The sequence below is a fragment of the Carcharhinus amblyrhynchos genome, chromosome 12 (genome assembly GCF_965287045.1).
Source record: "Carcharhinus amblyrhynchos chromosome 12, sCarAmb.v2.hapA, whole genome shotgun sequence".
Taxonomy (NCBI): Eukaryota; Metazoa; Chordata; class Chondrichthyes; order Carcharhiniformes; family Carcharhinidae; genus Carcharhinus; species Carcharhinus amblyrhynchos.
Window position 1 is genome coordinate 64,933,450 of NC_137335.1, and position 11,641 is coordinate 64,945,090.

Genomic DNA, 11,641 nt, shown 5'->3' on the forward strand with positions numbered 1-11,641 from the left:
ATTTAAACATTATCTGTATGGTGTGATGGAAAACTTATTTTGCATATCAACATTCATACAAGCCAGGTCACTGAGTCTGGTGAAGATGTATCTCGACAGTATTGATGACAGATGTGTCATTAAACAGTGAGCTAATACAAGCTTGGGAACTAACACATATCCCTTTTTACATGGCATTTGACCTACATTAGTTTGCTTTGTTGGTTAGATCTAAAAAGGGGAACTGGAGGCTTGGATGTGCTATTTCCCCTTCTGGTTACAGAATTGGGACCTTGGAAGCACCACAGAATTTTAGAGGGATTGCAGCAGGGCTTGCACTTTTTCCAAAAATGAGCAAAGCTTCAGAAGCCTGGCCAAAACTTTATTCCCATGGAATTCATGCAAATCTGTCTGGAACCAACACTTCTGCACCTTGTCTCCTGGGCACAGATAAATATTAAGGTTTTTTTCCCTTTCCAAAGCCACCATCAATTAAAGAAGGACTTTACAGGTGAGAAAACAAAGCACCGATTCTTGAGGGACTTCAGAGGTAACTTGAAGACACAGGAAGAGAAGACATTGCTGGTGTCAATCTGGCTTTGGTTTGATCGATGCAAATAAGGACAGTCATAAACTGAAGAGTGTTTGACTGTTCATGCCTTTAGCTGCTAAGGCTCTAAGATCTGAAATTTCTTTGCTGAGCATTTCTGAGATTCTCTCTTCCTTTAAGATGCTTCTTCAAGTCTACCTCTTTGATCAAGCATGTCCTCTACTGTCTCCTTTGTGGCTTGGTGTCAAATGTTTGAAAATGACCCTGTGAAATGCCTTAGGACATTTTATCACGTTAAAAAAGCCACATAAACACAAGTTTGTTTTGTTGAATGTTAGTTTTCCAAACCTGTTCCCTCTTATTTTTCTCTTTCCTGAAGATGTTAATTCTTGCAGCACTCCACCCATTGCAGAGGCATAAAATGGTGTAGACACTCAGCAGGTCAGACCAACATCTGTGGAGAGAGCAGCCGGGTTGGCGTTTTGGATGGCAACTCTTCATCAAAGTTCCCGTCAGCTCTCTTCACAGATGCTGCTTGACCAGCTGACAGTACCGCTGCCCATGCCAGTGTATCCTGCCCTTGGCAGAGGTGCAGCAGGAAGGCAAGCAAACAGACTAGTTTTCATATCCTCCCTCAGCTTGACTACGCCTGAGCAAAGGTCAAATGTTAAATGACCAATATGCTGGCTTCTGAGGGAAGAAAATGTTTTAGCACAAGCTTGGTCAGCAGGACCCTTTGTTGAGCCTTGCTATTCCCATTCTCCCTTCTTACTGGCCTGATTTTAGGTGGTTATAATAATACATCTCTTAATCACTGATGATTTTATTATGAATTACTTTGGTCTTTATTATGGCATCAATATAACAAAGGTACTTGAAAATATTTACGTTATTTGCTCAGCAATACTAAATTATATGGACCAAGAACATATTATTTGATTTGCCAAACCTATTCCTTCTACAGACCAAGTCCATAATTGTTGATTGGATTTTACCAATCCGTTTCGCAAAATTGCTAAGGAAAGTGAAGTAAACTTCAGTAAAACTTGAATAAACCGTTTGTGAATTTGTACTGCTTGGTGGACCCACAGGATACTTTCCTTGCGAATGCCTGAATTTGATTCTCAGCAAATATAATTGTTAGAGATCAACTGTTGAAGCATTGCTTTCTACCAAAAAGATGTTCTTGACAGCTGCATGCCTTGCCTTGACATTGCGATAGTTCCAGCCACTCAGGAACCATCAACTTCCTCACAATATTGCTTTTCCCTCTCCACTTCATAACCCTCAATCCAATTTCTAACCAGATGTTCCTCTTGTTGTTTTATAAAGGGGACTTGAAAAATGAAGGACTTTATCATTGTGGAGTAGCAGTAAGAATGGCATCATAAGAGGCAAGCGCCAGATAAAAAGGCTATTGTTTGTATAATTCTATCCTTCCTCTCCACCTACAAGCATTATCTGCAAGCTAATAAGCAGCAGAATTGCTGCATACCACAACGTGATAGCTATTCTTCTTGTGCTTTTTTAAATGTAATTTCTCTACAATACCTCTGCGTACTTAATTGTTTCATCTTTTATTTCATTTTTTATATATGAACTGATTTTGGAAGCTGACATTTTTCAATTGGACATGTAGCAATTAAATTATGAAACTTCCAAGTGCTAAAAGGCACATCTTTCAGCATCAGAGTGATAACTAAAAACAAATGCATTGTGCTGCAGGGATGGGGGAAGTAAATGGTCCTCAACACTTTTAATTGAACAAAACGCAGTGAATTCTCATCAAATATAATGAAATTCCTGAAAGAACCAGGGAGAAAATAAATCCCATTTTTATTTTGGAATCTTTACTGTTGTGCTGGCTAACTAATATGCACTCTCAGAGCCTCTCCCATTTACCAAACGAGGCAGAATTAGCACAGCATATCTGTAGCCAACACATTTAGAGAAGAAACTCACAAGACGGATTAAAACCGTTAGCTGATACTTGAGTGATCATTATTTTCCATCTGGACACTTAGATACTTGTGCAGTGCATGTACTGTTCCAGATTAGCACACCTTTGATAATTTTGCCATTGTATGTGGAGGCTATATATTCAGTAATCTGACCAGCACTGTTTTACTCAGTGAAATAAGACTCATTCTGCCTTTAAAAATACCTCCTTCAAAATAATTGTCATTCTGTTTAAATGTGTCTGTGATCTATCTCCCTATTTTCATTCTGGGTTTCATTCCTGTCATTGCCTCCACTATTGAGGAATCTGAATTCCTTTGGGCTGTTGCAAATTGTAGATGCACAGGCTGCATTAAAGTGAAAAGGGAAGAAAGGTATCTGAACAATACTGTACACCACGAACTGATGGTTTGACGGACTAGTCTCAATGTGTCAAGATTTGAGGGTTGCATTTTGAACTGGAGTAAAGACAGAAGCAAATGAGACTTAACATTCCAAACCTAAGCCAGTTAAATTGTTTGTATGGATCAATCAGATAAAAAGAGTTTGGTAGTACGGTGGCAATTCAGTTAGGTGGTTCTGGGGTGGCTTTGGAGCAGACAGGAATATAACCTGTGTCAAACATTTGGTGAGTGATCTAGGGAATATGTATTCCTTTCAATCATCCTAGAGATTATGATTCTGGCATAGGTGAACCTATATATGTGAGTACTTATTTCTGATATTCTGTTTATGGCATCAGAAGAATAGCAGATACTTGTGGAAGGTTATTTAACCCTTATTGCGTTATCTATACAGCTTAACTACAAACTTAACTACAACTGGGTAGGCAGGATTTGGAGGTGGTTGTTTTGGAGAGGCTGCTTGAGGGTAAATCCACATTTGGCATGTGGGAGCCTTTTAAGGAGCAGTTGACTGGAGTGCGGGACAGGCATGTGCCTGTGAAGGACAGGAAAGGCAGGATTCAAGAATTGTGGGTAATTAAGGAAATTGCAAATCTAGTCAAAAGGAAGAAGAATGCATACATTAGATCTAGGCAACTAAAAACAGATGAAACACTTGAAGACTACAAAGCGAGTAGAAATGAACTCAAATAGGGAGCTAGGAGGGCAAAAAGGGATCACGAAATGTCCTCGGCAGGCTGGATTAAGGAGAATCCCAAGGCATTCTATGTGTCTATTAGAAACAAGAGGGTAGCTAGAGAAACAGCTGGTCCACTCAAGGATAAAGGAGGGAAATTATGCATGGAACCAAAGGAAGTGGGTGAGATCCTTCAGTATTTGCAAACGAGGGGGACACATTGATTCAGGGGTATGTAAACTCTCTAGAGCAAGTCATCATTACAAGTGAGGAAGTATTAACAAGCATTAAGGTAGTCAAATTCCCAAGGCCAGATGGCTTCTATCCCAGAGTACTGAGGGAGACAAGAGGAAATTGCTGGGCTTCTCACAAATCTTTGTCTCTTCATTGACCACAGATGAGGTCCCAGAGGACTGGAGGGGTGCATAGCCAATGTTGTCCCATTATTTAAGAAGGGTAGCAAGAATAACCTGGGTAATTGTAGGCCAGTTAGCTTGACATCAGTGGTAGTGAAATTATTGGAGAAGATTCTTAGGGATAGCATCTATGCACATTTGGAACTAAATGGTCTTATTAATGACAGACAGCATTTTTGTATGAGGGAGGTCATGTCTCACTAATTTGATTGAATTTTTTGAGGGAAGGGCTGTGAATGTTGTCTATGTGGACTTTAGTAAGCATTTGACATAGTCCCTCATGGCAGGCTGGTGCAAAAGGTTAAATCACATGGGATCAAGAGTGAACTAGCTAGATGAATTCAGAACTGGCTTGACCATAGAAACCAGAGGGTAGCAGTGAAAGGGTATTTTTCTGAATGGAGGTTTATAACTAGTGGTATTCTGCAGGGATCAACGCTGGGACATCTGTTGTTTGTAATCTATATAAATGATATGGAAGAAAATGTCTGATTAGCAAGTTTGCAGATGATACTAAGATTGCTGGAGTCGCAGATAGTGATGAAGATTGTCAGAGAATACAACAGGGTGTAATAGGCTGGGAAGTTGGGTGGAGAAAATGGCAGGTGGAATTTATCTGGACAAATACAAGGTGATGCATTTTGGTAGATCCAATTCAGGTGGAGCTATAAAATAAATAGTAGAACCATCAGGAGCATAGACACACAGAGATCTGGAGTATGGGTCCACAGATCCTTAAAAATGGCAGCATAGTTGGATAAGATGGTGAAGAAAGCATATGGCATACTTGTCTTTAGCTGGGGCATTGAGTATAAAAGTGGGCAAATTGTATTATTTACATAAAATGTTGGTTAGGCCACAAATCTGATCACCACACTCCCAGAAGGACATGAAGGCTTTGGAGGGAGTACAGAAAAGGTTTACCAGGATATTCCCTGGTCTGGCGGGTATTAGCTATGAGGAGAGATTAAATAAACTGGGAATGTTCTCCCTGGAAAGATGGAGTCTGAGAGGCGACATGATAGAAGTTTATAAAATTATGAGGACCATAGTTAAGGTGAACAGTTGGAAGCTTTTCCTCACGTCAGAAATGGCAATTACAAGAAGGAAGTTTTTTTTTTAAAACAGAGATGGTGGTGGGGGCCAGGGATGCAATGCCAAGTGAAGTGGTTGAGACAGACACACTAGTGACATTTGAGACTTATCTGGATAGACACATGAACAATAGAGGGATTCAGGCTAGTCTAGATAGGACAATGTGACCATCGCAGGCTTGATGGGCCTTGATACGCTGTACTCTGCATTATTGACTGGTTAATCTAATTGTTTGTTAAATTATTCAGGGTTTTTTATTTCTTTAGGCTTTTCCTAATTCCCTGCCATTACTTGAGTAAGAGATCAGTGGAATCCCCAAAGAAACAGTGCCAGTGGCATCCCTGTGATTTTACAGATTTTATCATCAGAAAACCCCTGTGGAAATTCCAGACACAGAAATTCACCACTTCCTGCAGAAAGAATTTCTTCACATCAATCCTAAATGTCCTGAAACCGTGTTTCAGTGCCCAACAAGTGCAGTTTAAATTAAAGTAGCATGCTCTGGAACGATATCACCGTTCCCTCAATGTCGCTGGGTCAAAATCCTGGAACTCTCTCCCTAACAGCACTACAGGTGTACCTACATCACGCAGATTTGAGAACACAGCTCACCACCACCTTCTGAAGGGCAGTTCAGGATGGGAAATAAAAATGCTGGCCATCCCCATTTTCCCATTAAATAATTATTTAAAATTCCGGATAATATTGTTCTTCAAAAGCAGCTGATGTCTATGGGCTAAACAGCAATTTGTAGAAGGCAGAAAAATTCTACCAACCACCACTGAACGCTGATTATACCTTACCCATTATAATTATCAATAACACAATCTGAACACTTGTAGATAACTTCATCTATCTTGCAACCATTGACAGTGAGGTGGTAAATGGCATTGTTAGAGGAAGCTCAGCATTTGCCCATTCATGCAGAAAAAATGAGACATCAAAGTTACAACAAAACTTGCTGTGTGCATTGCTGTGGTAACGCCTACCTTCCTGTATATTTGTGAGACATGGACCACTGACCCAATACATTAAGCATTTGAACAAGTTCCACATAAGCTGCTTTCAGAACATTATGGACATCAAATGGGAAGATAAAGTGCCCAACACTGAGGTACTACAAAGAGCAGAAATGGCTGGAATTGAAACACCCATAGTCAGAGTTCAGCTTGGGTGAGTGGACATGTATATATAACTAGCAATGAAACTCCGAAGTCAGGTATTCATAAATTTGAGTAATGACTGCAAGGTAAGTTAAAACAAGATTAAGGTTCAAGGACTCCCTGGAGGCAAACCACAGGAACTATAGCATGTCCACCATGGACTGGGAGGAAAATGAACAAGAAAGAACTACCTGGGAGAAATCTCAAGTAGTGAGTTGGCTCTTTTGACATGTCCGCCAAGACTTACCAATTTTTACAGATGCGTCAAGAAAGCATCTCTTCTGGATGAATCACAGTTTGATATGGTTCCTGCTCTGACCAAGACCACAAGAAACTACAAAGGGTGTGAACATAGCCCAGTCCATTATCAAATCAGCCTCCCATCCATTTACTCTGTCTACACTTCCCACTGCCTTGGAAAAGCTGGACAGACCAGGAGGCCCAAATCAAATCAGATGATGATTTGTCCTTGCTGCACTGTGGAAGGACAAGTAGGTCTGCAATTGGGCTCCACAAACACATTAGAGCACACAGTACACATCCAACCAGCAGCTATCTTCAAGAACAATTGGAAATCCACAACAATAATTCTAGGTTTACTTTTTCCATGTTATTTATGACATTATATAACTCCAGATCACCTCTTGGATGTTCCCTTACAAATTGAAATGTTAAGTTTCTCTTGTACTTCAGAACTTTGACATCAGCCTTGTGATGTCAATGCTTCAACGCCTTCCTTCTTTCTCAACAATAAACGTAGGTGTTTTCAGATCAGATTATTGTACTGTTTGGCCACAACCGGAATTAATAAGTACCCTGAGGAAATTTGGCATGTCTGCCAAGACTTATCAATTTTTACAGATGAACATAAGAACATAAGAACATAAGAAATAGGAGCAGGAGTAGGCCATCTAGCCCTTCGAGCCTGCCCCGCCATTCAATAAGATCATGACTGATCTGTCGTGGCTCAGTTCCACTTTCCCGCCCTCTCCCCATAACCCTTAATCCCTTCTCTTATCAAAAACCCATCAACCCGCTTCTTAAAAATATTTAGCGAGGCAGCCTCCACCACTTCAACGGGCAGAGAATTCCAGAGATTCACCACCCTTTGAGTGAAGAAGTTCCTCCTCAACTCCGTTCTAAACCGCCTCCCCTTTATCTTGAGGCTGTGCCCCCTAGTCCTACTGTCTTTTTTGAGCGGGAAGAGTCTCTCCACCTCTATCCTATCCATCCCATTCATCATCTTATACGTCTCAATGAGATCTCCCCTCATTCTTCTAAACTCTAACGAGTACAAGCCTAGTTTATTCAGCCTCTCCTCATAGCTCAATCCCCTCAACTCCGGTATCAGCCTAGTAAACCTCCTCTGCACTCCCTCCAGGGCCAAAATATCCTTGCGCAGGTGCGGCGCCCAAAACTGCACACAGTACTCCAGCTGCGGCCTCACCAATGCCCTATACAGCTGCAGCAAGACCTCCCTACTTTTATATTCAATCCCCCTCGCTATGAAGGCCAGCATCCCATTCGCCTTCCTGACCACCTGCTGCACCTGCAAGCTGGGTTTTTGCGATTCATGCACAAGGACCCCGAGGTCCCTCTGCACCGTCGCCTGCTGCAGTTTTTCGCCACGTAAGTAATAGTCCTTCCTACCATTCTTCCTACCAAAGTGGACCACCTCACACTTGCCAACATTAAATTCCATTTGCCATTTCCTGGCCCATTCGCCCAGCCTATCTAGATCCTTCTGCAGACTCTCCACACCCTCCGCACAATTTGCCGTTCCCCCAATCTTGGTGTCATCAGCAAATTTCGACACCCTGCACTCGGTTCCCTCCTCCAGATCATCTATATAAATGGTAAATAGCTGAGGCCCCAGCACCGACCCCTGGGGCACCCCACTAGTCACCATCCGCCAATCCGAATAGCACCCATTGACCCCCACTCTCTGCCTCCTATTTGACAACCAATCCTCTATCCACGCTAACACCCTACCCCCAACTCCATGTCCCCTGACCTTCTGCAATAACCTCTTGTGAGGTACCTTGTCAAACGCCTTCTGAAAATCCAGAAAGACCACATCCACTGGCTCTCCTCTATCCACTGCCCTAGACACATCCTCATAGAACTCCAGTAAATTTGTCAGACACGACTTCCCTTTAATGAAACCGTGTTGCGTCCGCCCTATCAAGCAATTCCCTTCAAGATGCCTCGCAATTTCCTGCTTAATGATGGATTCTAACATTTTACCTACCACAGACGTTAAACTAACCGGCCTATAATTCCCCGCCTTTTGCCTGGCACCCTTCTTAAACAACGGCGTAACATTAGCCGTTTTCCAATCTTCCGGCACTTCCCCGGAATCCAGCGACGTCTGGAAAATAACCACCAAGGCATCCACTATCACCTCCGCCATTTCTTTCAGAACCCTCGGATGCATTCCATCCGGTCCTGGGGACTTGTCCACAATCAGCCCCTCCAGTCTGTCGAGCACCACCTCTCTAGTAACAGTAATGTCATTAAGACCCTCCATTCCTACCACCTTTCCATCGCTAACACCCGGCAAATTATTCACGTCCTCCTCCGTGAAGACAGAAACAAAAAAGTTATTCAAGACCTTCGCCATATCCCCATCCCCTACCACTAGCTCCCCTTTCTCATCCTCTAAAGGACCAACGTTCACCCTAGCCAGCCTCTTCCTTTTTATATATTTATAAAAACTCTTGCTATCCTTTTTTATATTAAGTGCTAGCCCAGCCTCATAGCTTCTCCTACCCTCCTTTATCAACTTCTTTGTCAATCTTTGTTGACATTTAAACCTTTCCCAATCCTCTTCTCGCCCACTGCTCTTAGCTACTCTAAATTCCTCCGCTTTTAATTTAACACTTTCCTTCACCTCCTTTGTTATCCACGGCTTATTACCTCTCTTCCTACTGTCCTTTTTAACCATCGGAATAAATTTCTGCTGAGCACCAAGAAAGATCTCCTTAAAGATCCTCCACTGCTCCTCAGCAGACCTACCTTCCAACACATTCCCCCAGTCCACATTCGCCAATTCTTCTCTCATCCTACCATACTCCCCTCTATTCAAACAAAGGATGCGTGTCCGGGAACCCACTTTCTCCTCCTCCATCTGCACCAGAAACTCCACCATACAATGATCACTCTCTCCAAGAGGATCCTTCACCGCAAGGTCCCTAATTCTACCCGCCTCATTACATAGCACCAGATCCAAGATAGCTTGCTCCCTCGTCGGCTCCAACACACACTGTTCAAGGAAATTATCCCGGCAGCATTCCAAGAACTCCTCCTCGAGCCCACCTCGTCCAACATGGGTCGACCAATCAATATGCAGATTGAAATCTCCCATAACTACTGCCGTCCCATTCCTGCACGCCGCACTTATTTGCGCGTTAACAGCCCGCCCCACCTCCAGATCATTATTCGGGGGCCTATAGACGACACCCACCAGCGTCTTCCTCCCTTTGCTGTTCCTAATCTCCACCCACAACGATTCCACGTTCTGCTCTTTGGCTCCGATATCATCCCTTGCTACCACCTTGATACTATCCTTAATCAGCAGAGCTACGCCACCCCCTCTTTCCTCCTGCCTATCCTTCCTAAACACTTGATAGCCCTGTACATTCATCTCCCAGTCCCTGTCACCTTGCAGCCACGTCTCTGTAATGGCCACCAGATCGTATCCATTTGTGTCGATCTGCGCCACCAGCTCATCCACTTTATTCCGAATGCTTCGTGCATTCAGATAAAGCGCTTTCATCCCAGCCTTCACCTGGACCCTATTTGCCGTAACGCCACCAATTGGGACATCCTCGGCCTCTTGCACCACAGAAAGCATCTCTTCTGAATATACCACAGCTTGGTATGGTTCCTGTTCTGACCAAGACCGCAAGAAACTACAAAGGGTGTGAACGTAGCCCAGTCCATCACAAACTAGCCTCCCATCCATTTACTGCCTTGGAAAAACAGCCAGCATAATCAAGGACCCCACACACCCCAGACATACTCTCTTCTACCTTCCTCCATCAGGAAAAGGATACAATAGTCTGACAACACGTACCAACTGTCTCAAGAACAGCTTCTTCCCTGTTGCCATCAGACTTTTGAATGGACCGACCTTATATTAACTTGATCTTTCTTTACATCCTCACTGTGGCTGTAACAGCACATTCTGCATTCTCTCCTATGTACTCTATGAACGGTATGCTTTGTTTGTATTGCATGCAAAAACAATGCTGTATACCAATCAGTGACAATAATAAATCAAATCTAATGTAATGTTGGGGTAATGTTTATGCTGCTGTGTATTTGTTGCACATCTTGAATATTAATCAGAACCCTATCCAACACCTGAAATATTTGCTTCTTCTATTACTAATATACAATGGCAGCAGTGTTCCATCTACAAGGTACACTACAGCAACTCATCAAGATTTCTTCAACAGCATCTTCCAAATATGCAATGTCTCTTATCAAGAAGGATAATGGTAGCAGGCATTAGAGTAGCAGGACTAGAGGGCACAGCCTCAAGATAAGGGGGGGGCGCAGTTTAGAATGGAGTTGAGGAGGAACTTTTTCACTCAAAGGGTGGTGAATCTCTGGAATTCTCTGCCCATTGAAGTGGTGGAGGCTGCCTCGCTAAATATATTTAAGATGCGGGTAGATAGGTTTTTGATAGGCAAGGGGATTAAGGGTTATGGGGAGAAGGCGGGAAAGTGGAACTGAGCCACTTCAGATCAGCCATGATCTTATTGAATGGCTGAGCAGGCTCGAAGGGCTAGATGGCCTACTCCTGCTCCTACTTCTTATGTACTTATGTTCTTAGGCATTGCCAATACCTCCTGATAAAATACTGCAGATGCTGGAATCTGAAACAAAAACAGAAAATGCTGGAAAATCTCAGCAGGTCAGACAGCACCTGGGGAGAGAGAATAGACCCACCATTTCAAATCTGGATGACCCTTTGTCAGAACCATCAGAGAACACTCCCTCCTGACTTAGAAATATAAAGCTTTTCCTTCACTGTCATCAGGTCAAAATCCTGGAACTCTTCCCCTGACAGCAAGCGAGTGTACCTTCACTGCATATACAGTACTGCTCCAAAGATGTGCGGGTTAGGTGGATTGGCCATGCTAAATTGCCCCTCAGTGTCAGGGGGACTAGTTAGGGTAAATGCATGGAGTTATAGGAATAGGGCCTGGGTGGATTGTGGTCAGTACAGACTCGATGGGCCAAATGGCCTCCTTCTGCACTGTAGGATTTTATAATTCTAAGAACATCCAATATCACCTTTTTAAGGACAACTAGGGACGGACAATAAATGCCATCCTTGTCAATGGTGCCTACACCCCAAGAATAAAGAAATCTTTGAATCTTTCTGG